General features: G+C 42.0%; 1 protein-coding gene across 3 annotated transcripts in view; it reads right to left on the bottom strand.

Moving 5' to 3' along the window:
• fam49a (family with sequence similarity 49 member A) overlaps positions 1–19,795 on the bottom strand; it is a 58,851-nt gene extending 39,056 nt beyond the window's left edge. For 2 of the 3 annotated variants that reach the window (XM_074615487.1, XM_074615486.1), the window contains exon 1: positions 19,622–19,795. The gene's annotated coding sequence lies outside the window, so the exon portion shown is untranslated. The remainder of the gene's footprint in view (positions 1–19,621) is intronic. The other variant, XM_074615488.1, reaches the window with a different exon arrangement.
• Between the last annotated feature and the right edge of the window lie 981 nt (positions 19,796–20,776).

Genomic DNA, 20,776 nt, shown 5'->3' with positions numbered 1-20,776 from the left:
ATGAATTACAATATAAAAAGAGTCTGATTAAATTAGTTGTTCTTAAACGTATAATATGCAACCGTTGTCGGTTGCTGTTTGGAAACACAAGGCATTCAAAGTTAGCTACTCCTCGTTGGCTCTACTAGCAAGGGAGGGAGAGAGCAGCGATGGTCGAAACGAGCTGTAGAGTGAACAGAGAGCGACCGCAGTGAAAACAAAGCAGCAAATCAGAGAAATAAAATGTTATTTTCTGATTGTTTCCCGGCGGTTACGTTCTAAAATAATTAGGTAATCGTGATCGCGATTAATATTCGATTGATTGTGCAGCCTTACCGACGGGTGGGCCCGGCTGCTATTCTGTCTGTAAGAGGTTGTAGTTGGCTCTTCTTAAATTCTTAATGTTAGAGAGAAGATACTGGTATCATATGAAACTAAGGAATCCATTGGTACCAACCATGTCATGGTAGCCTGTCGGGAAGAGTGCTAAATAACGCCCCAAAGTTGTACAAACATTTGGTGAGGAAAAACCGGCATGGCCATTTTCAAAGGGGTCCCTTGACCTCTGACCTCAAGATATGTGAATGAAAACTCAAAAATGAACAGAGTGAGAACTGTATCTTATTAAATAAATCAGAAAGCATAATTTGCAGTTGAAAAAAGGTAATAAATCGCAACGTATCTCACACAATACTCAGCATATTGCAAAATGTTTCAAATTGCAACAAGATGGTAACTAAAGTATCGTGATAATATAATGTATTGTGGGGCCTCTGGTGATTCCCCCTGCTAAGTGGTTGGTCCTCACAAGGACCTTTAGCAGTGTGTCAGTTGTTGACTATTATCTAAAAACATGCCACTCAGTTTAGCCCTGCCTGTACGGCTAGCATATTCAGTAGTGCAAATTCAGGTCAGGTCAAAGCAATAATGAATGTTTTCTACTATTGCAGGTGCACAACCATACTTTAGAGAGCACAGTGCGCTTACAATGACGTACTGACAATGTAGTCAGTACGTCGGTGCAATGTAGTCGATTTATCTATTGACCGTAATGCAATGTTTGAGTGCCTACTGCCTTTACTTTTACAGCAGGAATCATGGCGTATTACCTTCCATTTAGAGTTGACGTTTTAAAAATATTATCTTTCGTTTTTCCAACTGTGCTGTATTGAACCATGACCGTTAAGTACTAATACGCCATTAATCTCTAAATGTTTTGTTTTCACATTTTTGCTTGACTGGATGTCCGATTCAAAAAATAATGGATGCCTGAACTTTTCAATACACAGTTTGAACACTCCCAACAAGCTCTTTGGCCAGTGTGTACTCATCCAAACCTGTCAATTTATGTGATCACGTGTGAGATTAAACAAGTGTAACTGACCTATGTCTAATATGTCTGCGTACTAACCAAGTAGCTCTTTAAGTCTGTCACCCCATTTCCTCTGAGAGGGACTTTGTATAAACCACATATGTCAAACTCAAGGCCTGCGGGCCAAACCCGGCCCGCAGTGGTATTATCTTTGGCCCGCAGGATAATATCTAATTACTATTAGAGCTGGCCCGCCGGTATATTGCACGCACCACTAATACTACAAATCCCACAATGCACTGCCAGTGCGTTGCCTAGTGAGGGCCTGCAAGCGCGAGCCTTCAAGCGCGAGCCCTTGCACTACTCGCTCATCAGCAGCTTTATGGAGCTAGTCAACTGTGGCTAACTTTCAACTATCCCACTCCCCAAAAAATGGCTAAACGAAAGGTGGACTTTGAAAACAGAGGTTTTCAAGGCAGGTGGGAGGCAGAGTATATGTTCGCGGATATAAAGGGCAAAGCTGTTTGTCTTGTGTGCGGAGACGGTGCGGCTGTAATTAAAGAATACAACGTAAGAAGACACTATGAAGCGAAACACCACGACAGGTACAAGCATCTGGACATGAAACAGAGGCTCCAGAAGGTAGAAGAGTTGAAAAGAAGTCTGGTGTCACAGCAGGCTATGTTCACAAACGCCAAATCACAAAGTGAGGCTGCTGTAAAGGCTAGTTTTATTGTGGCAACAGAGGTCGCTAAATCAGCCCGGCCCTTTACTGAGGGAGAATTTGTCAAAAACTGCATGATGAAAGTTTGCGACGTCGTGTGCCCAGATAAAAGGCAAGCATTTTCAAATGTGAGCCTGAGCAGAAACACCGTTGCTGATCGTGTACGTGAGCTTGCCACCAATCTACAACAACAGCTGGTGGGAAAGGGAAAAGATTTCATCGCATACTCCCTTGCTGTGGATGAGAGCAGCGACACTTCTGATACTGCCCAGCTGTCAATTTTCATCCGTGGAGTGGACTCAAGTCTGTGCGTAACAGAGGAACTTCTGGGATTAAGATCAATGCATGGCACAACTACGGGAAAAGATCTCTTTGAAGAGGTATCCAGATGTGTAAATGAAATGGGGCTGCCTTGGGATAAACTTGTGGGACTGACGACAGATGGAGCGCCCGCGATGTGCGGTCAAAAGAATGGATTGGTGGGCAGGGTCCGGGAGAAGATGCGGGAGGAAAACGGCGCAGGTGAGCTGACAGCTTATCACTGCATCATACACCAGGAATCGTTGTGTGGCAAAGCCTTGAAAATGGAACATGTAATGAGCACCATAACACGAGCAGTTAACTTCATAAGAGCCAGAGGTTTAAATCACCGCCAGTTCAAGTCTTTTCTGGAGGAGTTGGGTTCAGAATATGGTGACTTGCCCTATCACACAGAGGTGCGATGGCTAAACCAAGGAAAAGTGCTGAAAAGATGTTTCGAGTTGCATGAGGAGATCTGTCAGTTCATGGAAAGCAAAGGGAGAGACACAACAGAGCTCCGGGATAAAAAGTTGCGGTGTGAAGTGGCGTTTCTGTGTGACATCACGAGCCATCTCAATGCGCTCAACCTGCAGCTTCAGGGGCGCGGCCATGTGATCAGAGATGTACGCTACAGTGAGAGCTTTTAAAACCAAGCTGCGCCTGTGGGAGACGCAGATGCTGCAAGAAAACTTGAGCCATTTTCCGTGCTGCCAAACTATGAAAGAGCAGGTCTCTACCGCCGTGTTCCCAAGTGCACAGTTTGCTGAAAAACTCAGCATACTCGGTGCCGACTTCACACGGCGATTTGCCGACTTTGAAGCCCAAAAAAGCAGGTTTGAATTGCTCAGCAATCCATTTGCAGCTGACGTGGAAAGCGCACCAACCAACCTCCAAATGGAGCTGATTGAACTTCAATGTAGTGACACACTCAAGACAAAGTATGACTCTGTGGGTGCTGCACAGTTTCCACGTTTCATCCCAGACACAATGCCCCAGCTGCGTACCCAAGCTGCTCAAATGCTCTCCATGTTTGGCAGCACATACCTGTGTGAACAACTGTTCTCCTTGATGAAGATAAACAAAACATCACACAGGAGTCGTCTTACTGATGAACACCGTCACTCAATCCTGAGGATTTCCTCAGCTCAGAGCCTGACCCCAAACATTGATGAACTTGCATCCAAGATGAGATGCCAAGTATCTGGCTTAGACTAGTGTGCATCACAGAGCAGCAAACTGAGCTTTAATGTATGTTTCCTTTTTGCACTTTTTTTCTTGTACAAAAATATTCAACATAAAGTAACTTGCACATAAAATAAATATTTAAAATGTGGGTTTACATTGTAGGGTATTGTTTCTGGGAATTCTAATATTTTTAGGTTAAATATCTTTTAAATGTGAATCTTTTTAGGCAAGAAATGTTAAGAAAAAAAAATAGATTAAAGGGGTTCAGTATTTCCAGAGGGCATGTTTGGTTTTTCTTTGGAGGAAATTATTTTTTGGCTGTTGTTGGCCTGTGGAAAAATGTCTTCATTAGAAATTACTCTGGAAAAGCTGCAGATAGAGCCATAAGAAATGAATGCAACAGATTGTTCATTTATTTAATGTTTAATGTTGTTTTTATAGGCAATAACTTAAGCTTTGTTAGTTCCAGGTTAGTTCCAGGTGCAATAAGTTAATTTCAATAAGTTTTGCAATAAACATTGAACCAGTTCGGCCCTCGACTTGTACCAATTTTTTTAATTTGGCCCACTGTGTATTTGAGTTTGACACCCCTGGTATAAACCAAAGGAAACCAAAATCAACACCAGTGACCCAAAATAACTTCTGTTTGGGAATCTCTTGGAAAATGACTGGCAAGCACAAACCAATTGTTTAACTGGTGTGTGTCTCACTGCCAGTGTTATCCAAAGTACCTCTCTGTACAGACTGCTTCTGTTTTTCCTAAATTACTTGGTCTAATTGGTGAGCATTTACACCTTAAAACACCCTAATAGAATTGGCAATGAATCTCTAAACAAATGAGTGTAGATCTACTTATGTGGCGTTGACCTTTGGTCTGGTATAATCTGAGCATACTCGTTACCTCATTGCCTGCTGCTGAGTGTTCTTACTGTTCTACTCTACAAAGTTTTGTATCCTAAAACAATCCTGAAAGAGGTACCAAGTGACAAGTATGCCAAACTATTATACAACCTAAGAACTAAGTAGAGTTGGGTAGTAATGATGTTTGAGTATTCGTTCTAAAAGAACACATAGGTTGGAAATATGCGTATATCTATTCTCTACAATTACAAAGTACAAACGTCAGAAGATAGCAAGTGCTACTCACCCACCTTTTAAGTGGTTACGTCTTAAGTTTGATCTCGAGTGACAGCTGATGGGTACGTGGTTTGTTTACGTGACGTAACGTAAAGCTTGCTGTTAGGACACAGTGTCACTCTCTCTGAGTTCTCTGCCATCATTATTCAAATATCTGTTTCTTTTACCATTCAAATATATATAAAAAATTTGAATATTTGTTGACAGCCCTAGTCAGTAGCATAACTGTGATAAAAATTGATAACATTAATTAGGGATGCATCGATACTGGATCGGATATCGGGCCGATACTGACTCAAATAGCTGGATCGGGTATCGGTGACAATTGGGCCGATATATTCAATTCAATTCTATGTTTATATACCATATACATTATATACTGGCATTTCAATTCCTGTTTGGGTTTTGACCAATTTGTTGCTGCATTAAAAAGTTTTACACCTGAATTGTAATTCCTGTCAATTTTGAAGATTTTTTTTACCAACTTGTCTGTGTACGATAAAAAGCCGATTAAAATCTGCAAAGTTTCCCTTTACTTACACATCCTCAAAAACAAACATTAAAACATGCCAGCTACTTAAAAAAACAACACACGATTGGCCTTAGCCTTCTGCCTCCATTTTTAAAATCCTTGTGCCGTTGTGACTGGCCGGGAAAACAGGCCTTCAAATTGGGTTAGGGGAGCTGCGTCTCCCTCAGGCTCCCTTTGCTGGAGCAAATGTGACAGCAGGGCGTGTTGGGGGGTTGAGCCCAGCTCCAGGGGAGGTTGGCTGAGTTTTGCCCTAATATGGACACGGGCTGGGGGGGGGGGGGGGTCACCACCACAATGGCAGCGTTGCTTCTCTCTGCTGTATCATTGACTCTCTTTATCCGTCCCTCTTACAGTCTACTTCACATAGCAGCACAGGATTCAACTGTTTTGGTCTACTAACCGTGCTCTAAACACTCTACACACACTGAAGAACTCTTTAGCAGTTAGGACTCGTACGTCAAGCACAGCTCATGTTGCTCTCTGAAATGCTCTCAACTCAGAAACCATAGCATATCACACAGCCACACGTTCACACACACTTGAGTCCGTGACACTGAAGCACTGTATGCAGCAGCAGTACTCCGATCTGTTCAGTGCTGGCTCTGCGTGCCCTCTGGTTCACTCAGCTGGGACTGCTGCCTAATTTTACACTTGCTCATTACAAACTCACCACTATCCCTCCTCCACATCTGGCCTGTGCTGTAGAGAGAGAGGGAGAGGGACACTGATAATGCCAACAGAGACTCACAGTGGTCATTTTTTCTGTTCACAGAGCTGAGGAGAGAGGGGGGGGGGGGTCATTGGACGTAGTAAACAACTCAGAGAGGCTTCTGTCAATGCTGAGAAAGAGAAAGTGGGATAGAGAGAGACAGACTGCCTAAGCACATAAGAGTGCATGAAGAGAACAATACAAGGAGGGAAAAGAAAAGGCAAAATGCATGTAGGAAAGTTAAGGAGGGCGTTTTGGTATTTGGAGAGGAGGAGGAGGCAGAGTGGCTGTCTGGCTACTAGCAGCCATTGCAGCGTAGAGTGGGACTCCAGGCGTAGAAATTCCTCCTACGTCTCTGCTCAATGCCACTTCTGTTCTGCCGAACCCTGCATGTCAACAGCACTGCAGATACAAAGGGAACCATGTCTGTGTGTGACTGAGTCTTGTGTGAAACTAGTGTCACCGAGTGTGTACGTGAGAGCATCAAGCAATCTCCACCACTAGCTGGGTGGAGGCACCCGAGCTAGGCTAACAGAAGCTACCTTGACCCCGGAAGCAAGGTAATCCTAATCAATATACTCAAACAGATGTGCTACTGCTGCCATAGATATTACCTAAAAACAATAAAACTAATGTATTTATCCAAAACAACTTGCCATACTGAAGGTGGATACATGTTTTGCATCGGAGGGAAGTGAACTAGAGCTGCTCATTATTGCTAGTTATCGTATTGTGATATTGTGACTGGATAATGTCGAGGATTTATGTTATTATACTATACTACTTATTACTACTTAAATTGAGTCCATTTGTAATCTTTGGTACCTCTAAGCAGTAAGTAAAAGATGTTCTGAACCTTAAGGAACAGTTTGTCATTATTTGGGGATTAGCTTATTGGCTTTATTGCAGAGAGTTAGATGAGAGGATTAATCAGTTAAATATGAAGCTGCAGTTAGCAGCTGGTTAGCTTAGCTTAGCAAAAAGACTGGAAACAGCGAGTCTGGCCCTGTCCGAAGGTAACAAAATCCACCTACCAGCCCCTCTGAAGCTCACTAATTAACACGGTTAAAAGGTAGGGTTGATAAGAAACTAGCAAGAGTAAACTCACTAAACAACTCTTTTTCCAATGAAAGTAGCAGCTAGCAGCACTAGCTCCAAAAGCCCCCAAATCTAGTCTGTCCCTTCAGGCCTCCCACCAAAACCTCTTCCCCACAATTATCATTATGAACATAAACATATCATAATGAACGTAAACAACGAACATGGCTATTGTTGGTACTCACAGCTGTCAAGCTAGCAGCTTGTAGTTTGTGACCCGGCAGCCATGTTAAGATCAGTTGAGGAAATACCAACCACCGCCCACCAACCGGAGCAAACTTTTCTCATTTTACAGTTAAACCGTGCACTACAAGATGACTCTGAAAACATTTGAAGTGAGAAATAGGCATTTCAGTAACAGAATATTGATTAGTATTTGATCAGAGCTGCCTAGTTTGACCGTTTGATCAGAGTTTGCGAGTGATTGACAGCTGCCTCCGTTGAGTGAACAGCCAATAGGAACGCTCTCTCTCCCGTCACGGGCTAGATTATCTAAAGCCTGAAAACAGAGCCATGAGGAGGTGCAGAAGTCAATTTTTCACTCAGAACACTTGAATTACAATATGCTGAAAGGTTATTATGGAATTTTTGCCATATGATGCCAAAAATATACTGACTACTGCAGCTTTAATTCATACTTGTTAATCCACACAAAACTGGCACCACTGTGTCTGGCCAAGAGATAGTCTGTAAAAGCATCAATTGACATTTTTACACCTCAGTTTATCAAACTAAGAAATCAAGAAAACTAAGAAGCATTTGCCAAAATGTTGAACTATTCCTTTAATAGCCTACTCAAGTTAAGATTAATTATCACAAATTAATATACCTGCATTATCATTATCATTATCTGCATGATTGATAATGATCCTCTCATTTTTTTCTTATCTAAATATCTTACAAAACCCAAATAATCAACCCTAAAATAAAGGTAGCTTCATATTACCAATATTGGGATATTTGATTTTGCTAATATTGAACCACTTACTGTTCATCCTTCAACACTGAGCTAGAGGACACAAGATGCTGAGATTATTGTTCACAGCTCAGAGTAATAGTCTCTAGGCAATTTCTGCAAAAACAGGCTATACCAACGCAGGGAGTGGGGCACAGAGGTGCTCCTTGAGAAAACAAACCTGTTTCATGGCTTTCCATGGACGCTGGCTCTACTGTGAAGGATCAGTGCTAATCACTTCAGATCGGTCTAGCAGACGACAATTGACCTTTACAGACCATGACTTTGGTTTCTGTCATCAGACAAGTCTGTTGGCTCGACCGAGGCCAAGATCAGGTGCACTTGCTCAGTTAGTCATACAACATATCTAGGTCAATTGTTTTTGTTTCCTCCTTACGCTGCTTTCACTTTGATACCTCCGAGTCTGCATGCTGTAGATCTGGTATCCCTGCCTGGTAAGTGAAAGTCTAGCTCAACACACACACACACACACTCAGTTACAAATAGAGGAGCCTGTACAAAGCACGATGTCAGAGAATAGGAACTCTGACTACTGCAAGTGATAAGAGTGCCATGTTAACCTTTGAGACTAATTTCAACTGAACATATCTATATTTTTACACACACAGACTGCACAATTACCCATGCATAGCTGTATGTATACTGAAGTTTTGGTAGGACTGCAGCTTGTATGCAACACAAAGAAAATATCCATTTTTCTTGCAACACCCTCTGGACCTCCAAATAATGATGTAATCAAATTATCAAGACTAATAACCAGCATTAATCATCACAATCCCAACACACAGTCTTCAGGATCAGAGTTCAAGCCATTACTTTGCAGCTCACGCACACACGGACACACACACACACACGCACACACACGGGCACCCACACACAAACACAGTAAATCAGTTTTGACACAGTCGGTGCCCTGCCCTGACCGAACTGCTGTTGTTTTGTTCACTCCACTGGTTTTCCTCGCTGATACACCCTAACCCTTACTAAAGCGTGACGGCTGTCCTCTTAATATTCCTGCTCTCTCAGACTGTTAGCTTGTCATGAACAATAAACAGCTGTAAATCTCTGGATTCCTGCACCTGCTGAGATCAGTGAGAGTGCTGCTGAATTGCAAAAAGCCGGTCAGAGGCGGAGGCCAAGATCACTCTGCCAGCTGTGGAAATGCAGAAAAAACAGGTGGCTTGGCAGCACGCAGTCAGCTCTCTAATCTCTGTCAAGGTTAAATACTATACTTTTTATACATTCAGCTAGTGGTGCACTCTGTGATGCATATTTGTATCACAAACTGTTTTTAAACTCAACAACTGTAAATGCATTCAAACTCACAGATGTGGCAGAAGCATCATACTGAAACAGCAAAAGGAGAAGTGGCTTACAGGTAATTTCACTTCATAAACCAGAAAGCGGGATTCACAGAGCAGAAGTGTGACAACGTTTGCCGTTTGTTAAATGGCAATCAACTCTGTAAAGAGATGCGTGATCAAAATTGCTGATTTATAGCACCTGTGTAGCATGACACAAGTAGGACAGGTGACAAAGAATGAGACTCTTTGTCTTGTAGTTTCATAACTTTCAACCTATTTGTTCTGTATCATATTCTCCAAATCTTTCCAATTTTCCAATGGCCTAGAAAGCAAGATGCTTTGGGCATTTGTGCATTAATAAACTGGCAAAGCAAAGAAGCCGGTGGTTCAAAGTAGTTTATATAAAATCGATAGGACAGATGGTGTGCATTTTAAATGACCCAGTCGTACCACCACTCAGGTTTGTTTAAAAAACAACAGGTTACTTATCTGAAAGAGGCAGCATGACACCTTACAAAGCTAAATAATAGGGGTGGGGAAAAAATTTAATTCATCTATGTATCACGATTTTTTTTTTTTTTTTTTTCCGATTTTGAAATAGATTTTTGAATGCCAGAATCAATATACCGTAAGTGCTTCATTTAAGTCTATGCAGAGGTAGAAGGAAGTTACCGCTTTTATTGTTGTAGTCTGAGTAATGTGACATCATATCCGTCCCGTATCCGTCAACCAAAACAAACCACAGCGAGCCGAAACAAGAAAGTAAAAAATGGCGGAGGGTCAGTGTGGATACGACCTGTACCCTCACATTTTAAATCCAACGTGGTAAACACTACACATCCAGTAAAGGATGGAAACACTTTGGGTTTCACACATTGACAGGAAAAGCAGAGCTCGACATCACGACTAAAGCTGCATGCTAACTCTGTCACGGACAGGAAACGTTATCGTATTGCAGTAACGTGCAGTCAAGCCAGCCGCCATTCTCATCTCCGTGGTCAAATCAGCTCAACTGTACAGCACCCAGATACTGACATTTATGTTAAATGCATTCAAACGGCCCCAATGGAGAAAATACTGCTAATTTGTGAGAGAAATGTCTTTATTCTTTGATGCCTGACAATGACTGATATATTTGTCTTCAGGACATCTCTGACTACATACATGCAGAAAATCTAACATTTTTACTGTATCAATTTAGATATTTCTCAAAGTAAAAGTCCCTAGAAGTGTATGACTCAACTTTTTCCCATGGTCTAGTGTTAAAAAAGTCATAATATCGAATTGCAATACTTGTAGAATTGCAATACTTAAAAATCGCAATACATATCGGCACCCAAGTATTGTGATAGTATTGAATCAAAGCAGGTGAGAGTTCAAATAAATCTTGAAAAAAAGAACATCCTTAAACATTGCTGTGCATTAGCACATGTGAGCTATGTGTTTTGGAAGCTGGAGGGTTTGAAACCCTCTTAGTTAACCCCCTAAAAAAATCCATTTCCTATTATAAAACAAGCTTGAATGATTTCTGTGGAGAGTCTATGTTGTTTCATCAGAAAGTAACATTATGACAAACCAAAAGAAAAGCATAGCAACAGTAATACTGGAGCACTTGAGGGGTAATAAACTCAACAGGACTGACAATTACAAGCACGGCCCCTGCACAGTACAGTATTAGCCAGCGAGAGCATACTGAGACTGCACACAGCAAACAGACTCACAGAGAGCTGTTGTCCCGCTGACAGGATGTGAGTATGAAAAGTGAAACGTGAGCGGGAAGTGTGCGGGGTCATAAAGCAGCGCAGTTCAACACACACTTATTATCACAGACGGACAGATAAAGAGACGGGTGGTTTGGGGTAAAACAGGAACTTGGAGCAGACAGATTTGCATGGCGACACCGACCATGGTTGACTAGACATAAATAACTAATTTACTGAAAGTAATAAAAAACAGGAGGAGATCGAGGCCGTCCAACAATGAATACAAATATTGGAGAAATTTGACTGGAGGACATTATTCCTGGTGAACATTGAAGGCTGGTGGCTTAATACACTTTAAGCTTTTAAGAGATAAGCTGTTCTAACAGCTGAGATTCATTAATCCTGCTTTGCCAAATTGTGGGACTGAAAAGGCTCCTTGTGTAAATGGGTACACAATTATGGCTAAAATGATAACCCTGAGTAGTCACAGGCCTTTTTCATTTTGACTCGTCATTGTAAGAAAAAGCACAGGGGTTACTAATACTGTTAATGCTGGCATTGTTGTATTCAAATGTCCCATTAAAGGTGCTAAATGCAAGATTAGGAGTATTTCTATTGCCTATTGCTGCCGGCTACCAGCCGCTCCTCTGAGCCGCTCATCATTTTAATTAATTATTAACTTTTCTTTTAACTGTTTTAACCGATAGCGTTAATCGGTTAAAATGCTTAATGTGGGTTAACGATAAAACGGTTCATTATTAACATTCCTACTTTACATAGACAATAGTTATCTGCTGCTGTATTAATGCTCTGGATATCGTATAGAGCACCTTTGAGCCACGGCAGTGGGGCAATGCAAAATGCAAAATGTCAGGACCCTGAACCTGCAGGACCCTGCATGCAAAATGTCAGGACCCTGAACCTGCAGGACCCTGCATGCAAAATGTCAGGATCCTGAACTTGCAGGACCCTGCATGCAAAATGTCAGGACCCTGAACCTGCAGGACCCTGCATGCAAAATGTCAGGACCCTGAACCTGCAGGACCCTGCATGCAAAATGTCAGGACCCTGAACCTGCAGGACCCTGCATGCAAAATGTCAGGACCCTGAACCTGCAGGACCCTGCATGCAAAATGTCAGGACCCTGAAACTGAAACAGCTAAATGGAATTCAGCCATCATTTATTTTCTTGCTTTGGCATGTCAAAATGTCTTTAAATTGTCCTATTATTGATAGTAATTACTAATCATAAATGGTAAATGGCCTAGAATTTACAGTATATAGCTCCTTTCTAGTCTTCCGACCGCTCAAAGTGCTTTATACTACATGTCAGCATTCACCCATTCACACACACATTCATACACTGATGGCAGAGGCTGCCATGCAAGGAGCCAACCTGCCCATCAGGATCTAATCTAAATACTCATTCACACACCGATGGCTCAGCCTTCGGGACGCGACCTTTGTCATGTGGAGGGGCTGGGGATCGAACTGCTGACCTTCCGACTGGTGGACGACCCGCTCTACCTCTAAGCCACAGCCGCCCCGTAAAGTCCCTATGCACCCTTGGTCCACCCACAGGTGTTTTCATTTATTTTCTGAAGTTGCAGTCACACACCAACATGTCATATGCATGTGGTAAAGACACAGAAACAAGCAGAGTAGGGATGCTGCATTTATATGCACTTTACTTTAGCGCTTTACTAAACTACACCTACACTGCCTCCATCGAGCCCAATCACTTTCACCAGGAGAATCCACTCAGTATTAATACTGCTTTCCAGAGAGTCCTGGGTAAATACAGTATTGGCAATAAACAATAAAAAAAATATAGAGCGTGTGTCATAACAAGCACATCCATTGTTATTAGTACACCCCAGCATATGTTCAACCAACTTCAACCTGAACAGACGTCTAGTAGGGCTGGGCAATATATCCATATTATATCGATATGTGATATGAGACTAGATATCGTCTTAGATTCCGGATATCGTAATATTGTAATATGGAATAAGTGTTGGCTTTTCCTGGGTTTAAAGGCTACATTACAATAAAGTGATGTGATATTCTGAACTTACCAGTCTGTTATAGGTGTTCTATTATTTGCCTTTAACCACATAGTCATTATATCCACATTAGTGATGATTATTTATAAAAAAATCTCATTGTGTAAATATTTTGTGAAAGCAGCAATGGTCAACTCTACAATATCGATATTGATTTGGTAAAAAATATTGTGATATTTGATTTTCTCCATATCGCCCAGAGCTAGTACATATTAGAAATACACAATAAAAAAATAAAGAGCGTGTCATAACAATACATCCAACCAACTTTAACCTGAACAGATGTCTAGTCAGAATGAGTGAACACGCCTGTTTGGATGTCAAATCAAACGCCTTCATATGGTTGTTGCAATGATATCTTATGAAAACTAAAAAGGAGGATATATCATTTTATTATTTTAATTTTTAAAACTTTTTCCTCTCCATCTTCATGTTACTGTATACAGTTTATTTCTCTTTCACTATTTACTGTGTCTCTCACACACACACACACACACACACACACACACACACACACACACACACACACACACACACACACACACACACACACACACACACACACACACACACACACACACACACACACACACACACACACACACACACACACACACACACACACACACACACACACACTCGCACACACACACACTCGCACACTCGCACACTCGCACACACATCCAATCTGTTAGCTGAGCATCTGAGGCTGGAGAGCCAGTGAGAAGTCTGTTGTGTTTTCTGTTCCAGCCCAGATGGCAGCATTGGCTGAGTCAGCGGTGGCTGGTGGTCCGCAGTAAACTGGATGATTAGTCGTTGACAACAGGAGAAGAGCTGAGCACTAAGAGCCAGGAGCTGAGGAGCTGAGGGACTTCTTAGCCAGTTTGTTCAGTCCAAATTAAATAATGATTTCAATAAGTGTATTGAGAGTGTTCAGCTTCTCCTGAAAGGATGTGCACAATGTAGCCATGAACTAACAATTACTTTGTCCAGGCCATACCTGAAAACAGTTGCTAAATTTGCTTTAGCTTAAAAATAACGGCTGTTACTTTCTATTTATTTCCTTTTGGTGCAACGGTGACGTTCTCATTCTTCAGTTGAACACAGGAGGAAGAGGAACTCTAATTTGACACACATAAACAAATGTGTGATCACCAGAGACAGTCTAGCAGTGCTGCAGGCTAACCTCAGTTGGCATCAAAAGTGCGATAATGATATAAGAAGGATTCACACTGCTTGTTCAGCTAAAACCTCAAATCAGATATTAGACTTGGCACAGTGCTGGAAGGAAATCCTTCAGAATGTATCATATAGTGTCACAAAGCAAATTGTGATTCATAGTTGGACTCTAACAAACAAAAAATGCTGCAGCAAGCATTTGGAGTTTGAGAGCAGCTTAACTGCAAATATCACATTACCATTATCCAGCCTGGTGAGACTTTAAAGCAGCACATTTCAGCAGCTGGATGCCTCTCTGTAATATGACTGTAATGGCTGTAGTCATCATATTTCACACATCAGAAGGCAGCAATGCCAGCTTTCTAACCGTGTTTCAGGTGGAAGCTGTGTTTCTTTGATCATGTCAACACGTATTCAACCCAAAAGTGATGGATTGTATGCACTGCTGTGTAGTTTTGCTTTAGCTTTGACATCAATGCATATTTTACATTGCGATTCGATATTACAATTTGTTGCGATTTTTGTTAACTATTTTAACACTAGACCATGGGGAAAAGTTGAATCATACACTTCTAGAGGCTTTTACTTTGGAAAATACAGTATCTAAATTAATACGGTAAAAATGTTTGATTTTCAGCATGTATGAAGTGAGAGATGTCAAATATATCAGTTATTGCCAGGAATTGTTAATACATTTTTTTCAAGCAACCCAAAAATCAAAGAATAAATACATTTCCCTCAAATTAGAGGTATTTTCTTTTTAATCTATAAGGGACATGTAATGTTTTATACTTCTGGTGAATATAATTCAATCAATCTTGTTTCCATATATGTATGTTGTATACACAGTTCCCTTAGTTAACACCTTATTTTGAAAACCAGATGTAGTCACACGTGTATACTTCCGGTAACTCCGCCAAGTCCATCTCTAGCTCTCCCGTCAGCTCCGTTCTCTTTATCCATCCATGGTCAGCTCCATCGGGGCCGTTTGAATGCATTTAACATAAAAGTCAGTATATGGGTGCTCTACAGTTGAACCGTCGGCCCATTTGACCACAGAGATTTGAGTGCTGGCAAGCTGGACAGCACGTTACCGCCATACGACAACGTTTCCTGTCCATGAAAGAGTTAGCATGCAGCTTTAGCCATGATGTCTAGCTCTGCTTTTCCTGTCAATGTGTGAAACCCAAAGTGTTTCCATCCTTAACTGGATGTTTGGTGTTTACCACGCTGGATTTAGCATGGGAGGGTGCAGGTCGTATCCACACGGACCCTCCAGCGTTTTATACTTTCTCGTTCTAATAATACATCCATGGTTTTGGCTCACTACCACTTTGTTTGGGTTATTGAAACAGATATGCTGTCACGTTACTCAGACTACAACAATAAAAGCATAACTTCCTTCTACCTCCACATAGACTCAAATTAAGCAAATATATTATCAATTCTGGCATTAAAAAATATATAATTAAAAAAAAGGATCGCAATACATAGATTTTTTTCCACCCCTTGTATTTATGCATTCTTTTCTTATTGTATTTTCTTCAGAAGTTGTGGGAACGCTCTTTTTGTGGCAGTCTAGCAGTGCTAAATAAGTACAAAAGAAACACCGCGATGCAACACAAAGGCTTTCCCCCGTGCTCGCCTCAGGCAAACTGTAATGCAACGACAGGTTAAAAACCACAACGTGGAAAATGGCAGTGTTTGAGAGGGTGTGAGATGCCATATCCTGTTATTCTGTCATAGACGCAAACACTGAGCCGTGAGAGAACAAAACTACAAGACTTTAAACTGCAATCCGACAGTTACTGCTCTGCCAGAGCACGCGCACACACACACACATGCATGCACGCGCAGACACATGCACACGCACGCACACACACTGCATTCAGGCTCTGCCAAGACACATTTGTAAAGTCTGACATGTCTTTTTGCTCTTTTCAGTGTTTGAACATTTGCTGCACCACATCGCTTCAGCGCACCATCTGAACCCTTTACGTGGTTCACAAGCACCACACAAAACCCAACATGAACTGGTTAGTCAGTTTACATGAGCCTTACACTTGTAATAAAGGAGAAGATTCTCAGGTGATGAGTATAGTATATATAGCATTGCTAAACCCAGTCTGCTGGGACATAGGGCCCATCACTGGGATGTTCCAAAGAAATGCATCGACTGGTCACTCAAGCAATATTCTTTAGTTTTAAACATCCATATAAACATTCTGGGAAGGGGGGGGGGCATAACATAATGATGATAACATATGGCCTAAGCGACAGTCTATCATCACCGAAAACAGTGCAGTGTGTCTTATGACTGCTTTTTAGAGGATTTTTTAAGATATGTTGTTCTTATTTATTGGCTTTTATTGTTATCATCTCACTCATCTTCAACATCTTATCCGGGGTCGGGCCGCAACAGCTCCAGCAGGGGACCCCAAACTTCCCTTTCCCGAGCCACATTAACCAGCTCTGACTGGGGGATCCCGAGGCATTCCCAGGCCAGTGTGGAGATATAATCTCTCCACCTAGTCCTGGGTCTTCCCCGTGGCCTCCTCCCAGCTGGTCGTGCCTGGAACACCTCCCTAGGGAGGCGCCCGGGGGGGCATCCGTACTAGATGTATCTATTTATTTGTTACATTTTGTTTTAAAAGTTAAGAAAGCAATGTTTAAGTCAAGCCTGATGTTGTCTTACACATAAAATAATGATCCCAATCACTTCCACACAGTGAGACATACAGCTTATTAATCAAACACTGGTATATCGGATCGGTACTCGGCCGATACCCTAAGTCCAAGTATCAGTATCGATATCATGACTGAAAAAGTCGGAACGTGTATCCCTACAAAGCAAGGAGAAAAAAATTTAGTTTTAGAGACTTTGTTTCCTGCATTCTGGTGACTTTTAAAGAATGGAAATAACAAAATAATTAGTACACTGCAACAGCATTTTATGTTAAATAGGTCTACTTTTAATTTTACTTTTAATTCTCAGGAAAGAAAATTGAATAATTTGCTCCTCTGGCATGAACTTGTGTGAATCTCTGGTATAACCTAGGCAAATTCTCATCAGTTTTCATTCATTCATTCATTTGTGCCCTGCTTGAGTATTTCTTTCTCTTAGTACCCTCCATGTCCTTCTCCTTCTCTCACTCACTGAAGGTCCTTTCAGACACAATGTGACAACGGCACCACTGCACTCTGAAACACATTATTTCCAATGGCTTGCGCCACGCCACGCCGGCTTTGCTGTGATGCTGTGATGTGTGGCGGGTGCAGCTCAATCATGCAGATATGAGCAGCAGGCTGTGTAATACGAGTGAACAAAGTCATTATTATTTTTTTGTGATCACTTAGATTATGGCCATATAGCTTGTAACGGTGTCTGTCAACAAACAAATAAAAAACATGCTTTAGGAAAGTTTTGGAAAGGTGCTTAAAAGGTTTTGAGCCCTGTACTATTACTACTATTAACCATCATGCACTAAATAAAATAGAGATGCACTGAAGTGCAGACACAAAATGCGGATTGGAGAGACAGACCATAAGTGTTGTTCAATAAATGTTTACTTAAATTAAGAAATTTTGAGTATCATTTGTTATTATTAAGCGGTTATATTTTATCAGATGGAGGAAAAAAGAAAACCAGCCAAACAAATTGGCAAAAAAATCGGCATCATATATCAGCCTTGGTTTACACTTGGTTTTATCGCCACATCATATGTGATTCTTTTTATATCTTGCTGATTATAGAAATGACTTTGCATCTTTTCCTTTCGGGGCTATATGAAGCTCTGCGTGCCCTAACTCGTCCCCAAGGTGTTAAAGTGAATACTGAGGCACACACAGCTAGACAAGGCCATGCAAAGAACATGCAAAGCAACTTCTACCATGAAGAGATCAGGTTCATCCACAACAGCCATTGTCCACAATGTTTAAGTCACTGAATTCAACCAGCATTCCAGAAATGCTGCAATTACAGGCTGGCATACCAACCGACTCAAAACACATATGCACACACGTGCACGCACACACATACACACACACTGTTGTTGAGGAGTGCAGCTGTTGCTGTATGTCCTCTCCAACAAAAGAGCGCCATTTCGGTGCATTGAGAGCCACCATAAAGCACATTCCTCTCAGAACCACCAAGATTTGGTCTCTCAGGCTGGTTTTAATGTAAAGCTGGCGACAAATATAGAACTCATTTGGAGTCCTGACACTTTTTAAGACCAGACAAGACAATTCAGTGTTACTGTGTTGCAGACAGCAAACCAATGTGGACTCAAATCTTGGAAAATCCTTAGCCATAACTAATTTCTTAAACAATCAATACCAACCATGGAAGTATAGCCCCCTACCATATATACTGGATGGGACTGGGTACCACCACCTATACCTCAACACTGCAATGACTCATAATACTGGACTGAATCAACCATGGACAATGATGTACAGTATTGCTGCTGTTGGATGTAATGAAGTATGTGCTCCAATAACATCCCATGGGGTGAAATCGAGTCAGTCATTGGCAGCTCATGTCAGGAGGAGAGAAAGAAACAGCTGCTGTCGTCGGGTATTTACAACCATAGCCTGAGACCATAAACCAGTTCATTAAAGTAGGAGAATAGGGCTCTTCTACCGGTTAGACGGGCTGAGAAGATCACACAGTAGAACAGCAGAAAGGAAACATGTCAGATTTTGTTCCAACCACCTGCCAGAGTGTGTAGCCTCCAGCACATAGATGTAGCCTCCAGCACATAGATGTAGCCTACAGCAGCACATAGACTCTACACAGTAGTTTGAACGCAGTGATCGCAGATGGAAAGAGTTGTTCAACTGTTAAAACTTGCTATAACTCGGACCCAAAGCATTTCACTTCACCCACTCACTCATTCACTCATTCATTCAAGCGATTCTGGGTCGAAATAAAGCAATAACCGAATGATTGGGTGCACTAACAACCAGAACACTACAATGAAGTGATGTGGCTCCGACTAGGCTGCTACTGGCAGGCTAGTGCTAGCCAGTCCGCCTGTTAGCCTGTTAGCCGGCTAGCCAGGGGGGCACTGTTGTCAAGCAAGTCCAGCAGAGGCTATTTCCTCTACTAAATAGCCAGAGAGACTAAATAAGGCACGGCACGGCACGGCACGGTGCTGAATCAAAGCACAACGTTTACCGCCACCACGGAACTAAGTTCAGCGCTCAGCAGCGGCTAATGGTAGCTAGCAGGTTAGCTTCGTCCTCCCGGCATCTCTCCCATGAGAACGAGAGAACCATGATGTATTAACAGAACGTCAACTCTCTGACAGGCTCTGATTTGACGAGGACACACTATTTGGCTCGACACCGGCTGAAGTAAACCACACTGAGCGCCGCTAAACACCAATAAAAGTTAGTTCAAGACATAAACTCACCCGGATGTGTGTAGAGGTTCTACTTTAGAAGAAGTAATGTTGCTCTCAGCACAACTTTCACCAACCTGGTAGCTCTCTCTGTCTCCTGCAGAGACACACAACAACACACGGAGACAACACACTGAACTCAGCACACGAGCACAGAGCCCTCCCTCTCTCTCTCTCCCTCTCTCTCTCTCTCTCTCCCTCTCCCCTCTCTCCCCCCCCCCTCTCTCTCTCTCCCTCTCCCCTCCCCCCCCCCCCTCTCTCTCTCTCTCTCCTCCCCCCCCCTCCCTCTCTCTCTCTCTCTCCTCCCCCCCCTCTCCCTCTCTCTCTCTCTCTCTCCCACCCCCCCTCTCTCTCTCTCTCCTCCCCCCCCCTCCCTCTCTCTCTCTCTCTCTCTCCCTCTCCTTCCCCCTCTCTCTCTCTCTCTCTCTCTCCCTACTTTGCAGATTCAGATTATTAACAGAAATATAAATCAACTAATAAATGATGGTTATTATAAATGAAGCTACCCAGCAGTATATTAGGTTATTACAATTAGCCCCACCTTTACCAGCTCCAACATTAGAGTGATGGACACATGAATACATCAATAATTATAATTGAGTTATATAACTTTATTCTGAAATGGGCCATTCTGCATAATGAGTTGACTTTTGGTACTTCAAGTATATTTTCATGCCAATACTTTTGTACTTTTACATAAGTAAGATTTTGAATGCAGTATTTTTACACTGTATTTGTACACTGTATTGCTACTCTTACTCAAGTAAAACATCTGAATACTTCTTTCCCCACTGGATGAGGAAAACTGGAAAAGGGTGTTATATTGTTTTTCCAAATAAAAATAAAGGGCCGTAGATGTGAATGTGAGAGTGAATGGTTGTCTGTCTCTATGTGTCAGTCCTGTGATAGTGTGGAGACCTGTCCAAGCTGAACCCCTCCTTCACCCAATGTCAGCTGGGATCGGCTACTCTTACTCAAGTAAAACATCTGAATACTTCTTTCCCCACTGGATGAGGAAAACTGGAAAAGGGTGTTATATTGTTTTTCCAAATAAAAATAAAGGGCCGTAGATGTGAATGTGAGAGTGAATGGTTGTCTGTCTCTATGTGTCAGTCCTGTGATAGTGTGGAGACCTGTCCAAGGTGAACCCCTCCTTCACCCAATGTC

The sequence above is a fragment of the Sebastes fasciatus genome, chromosome 18 (genome assembly GCF_043250625.1).
Source record: "Sebastes fasciatus isolate fSebFas1 chromosome 18, fSebFas1.pri, whole genome shotgun sequence".
In the NCBI taxonomy this organism is placed as follows: Eukaryota; Metazoa; Chordata; class Actinopteri; order Perciformes; family Sebastidae; genus Sebastes; species Sebastes fasciatus.
The sequence above is the reverse complement of the archived record's forward strand: the minus strand, read 5'-3'. Positions and strand labels throughout refer to the sequence as shown.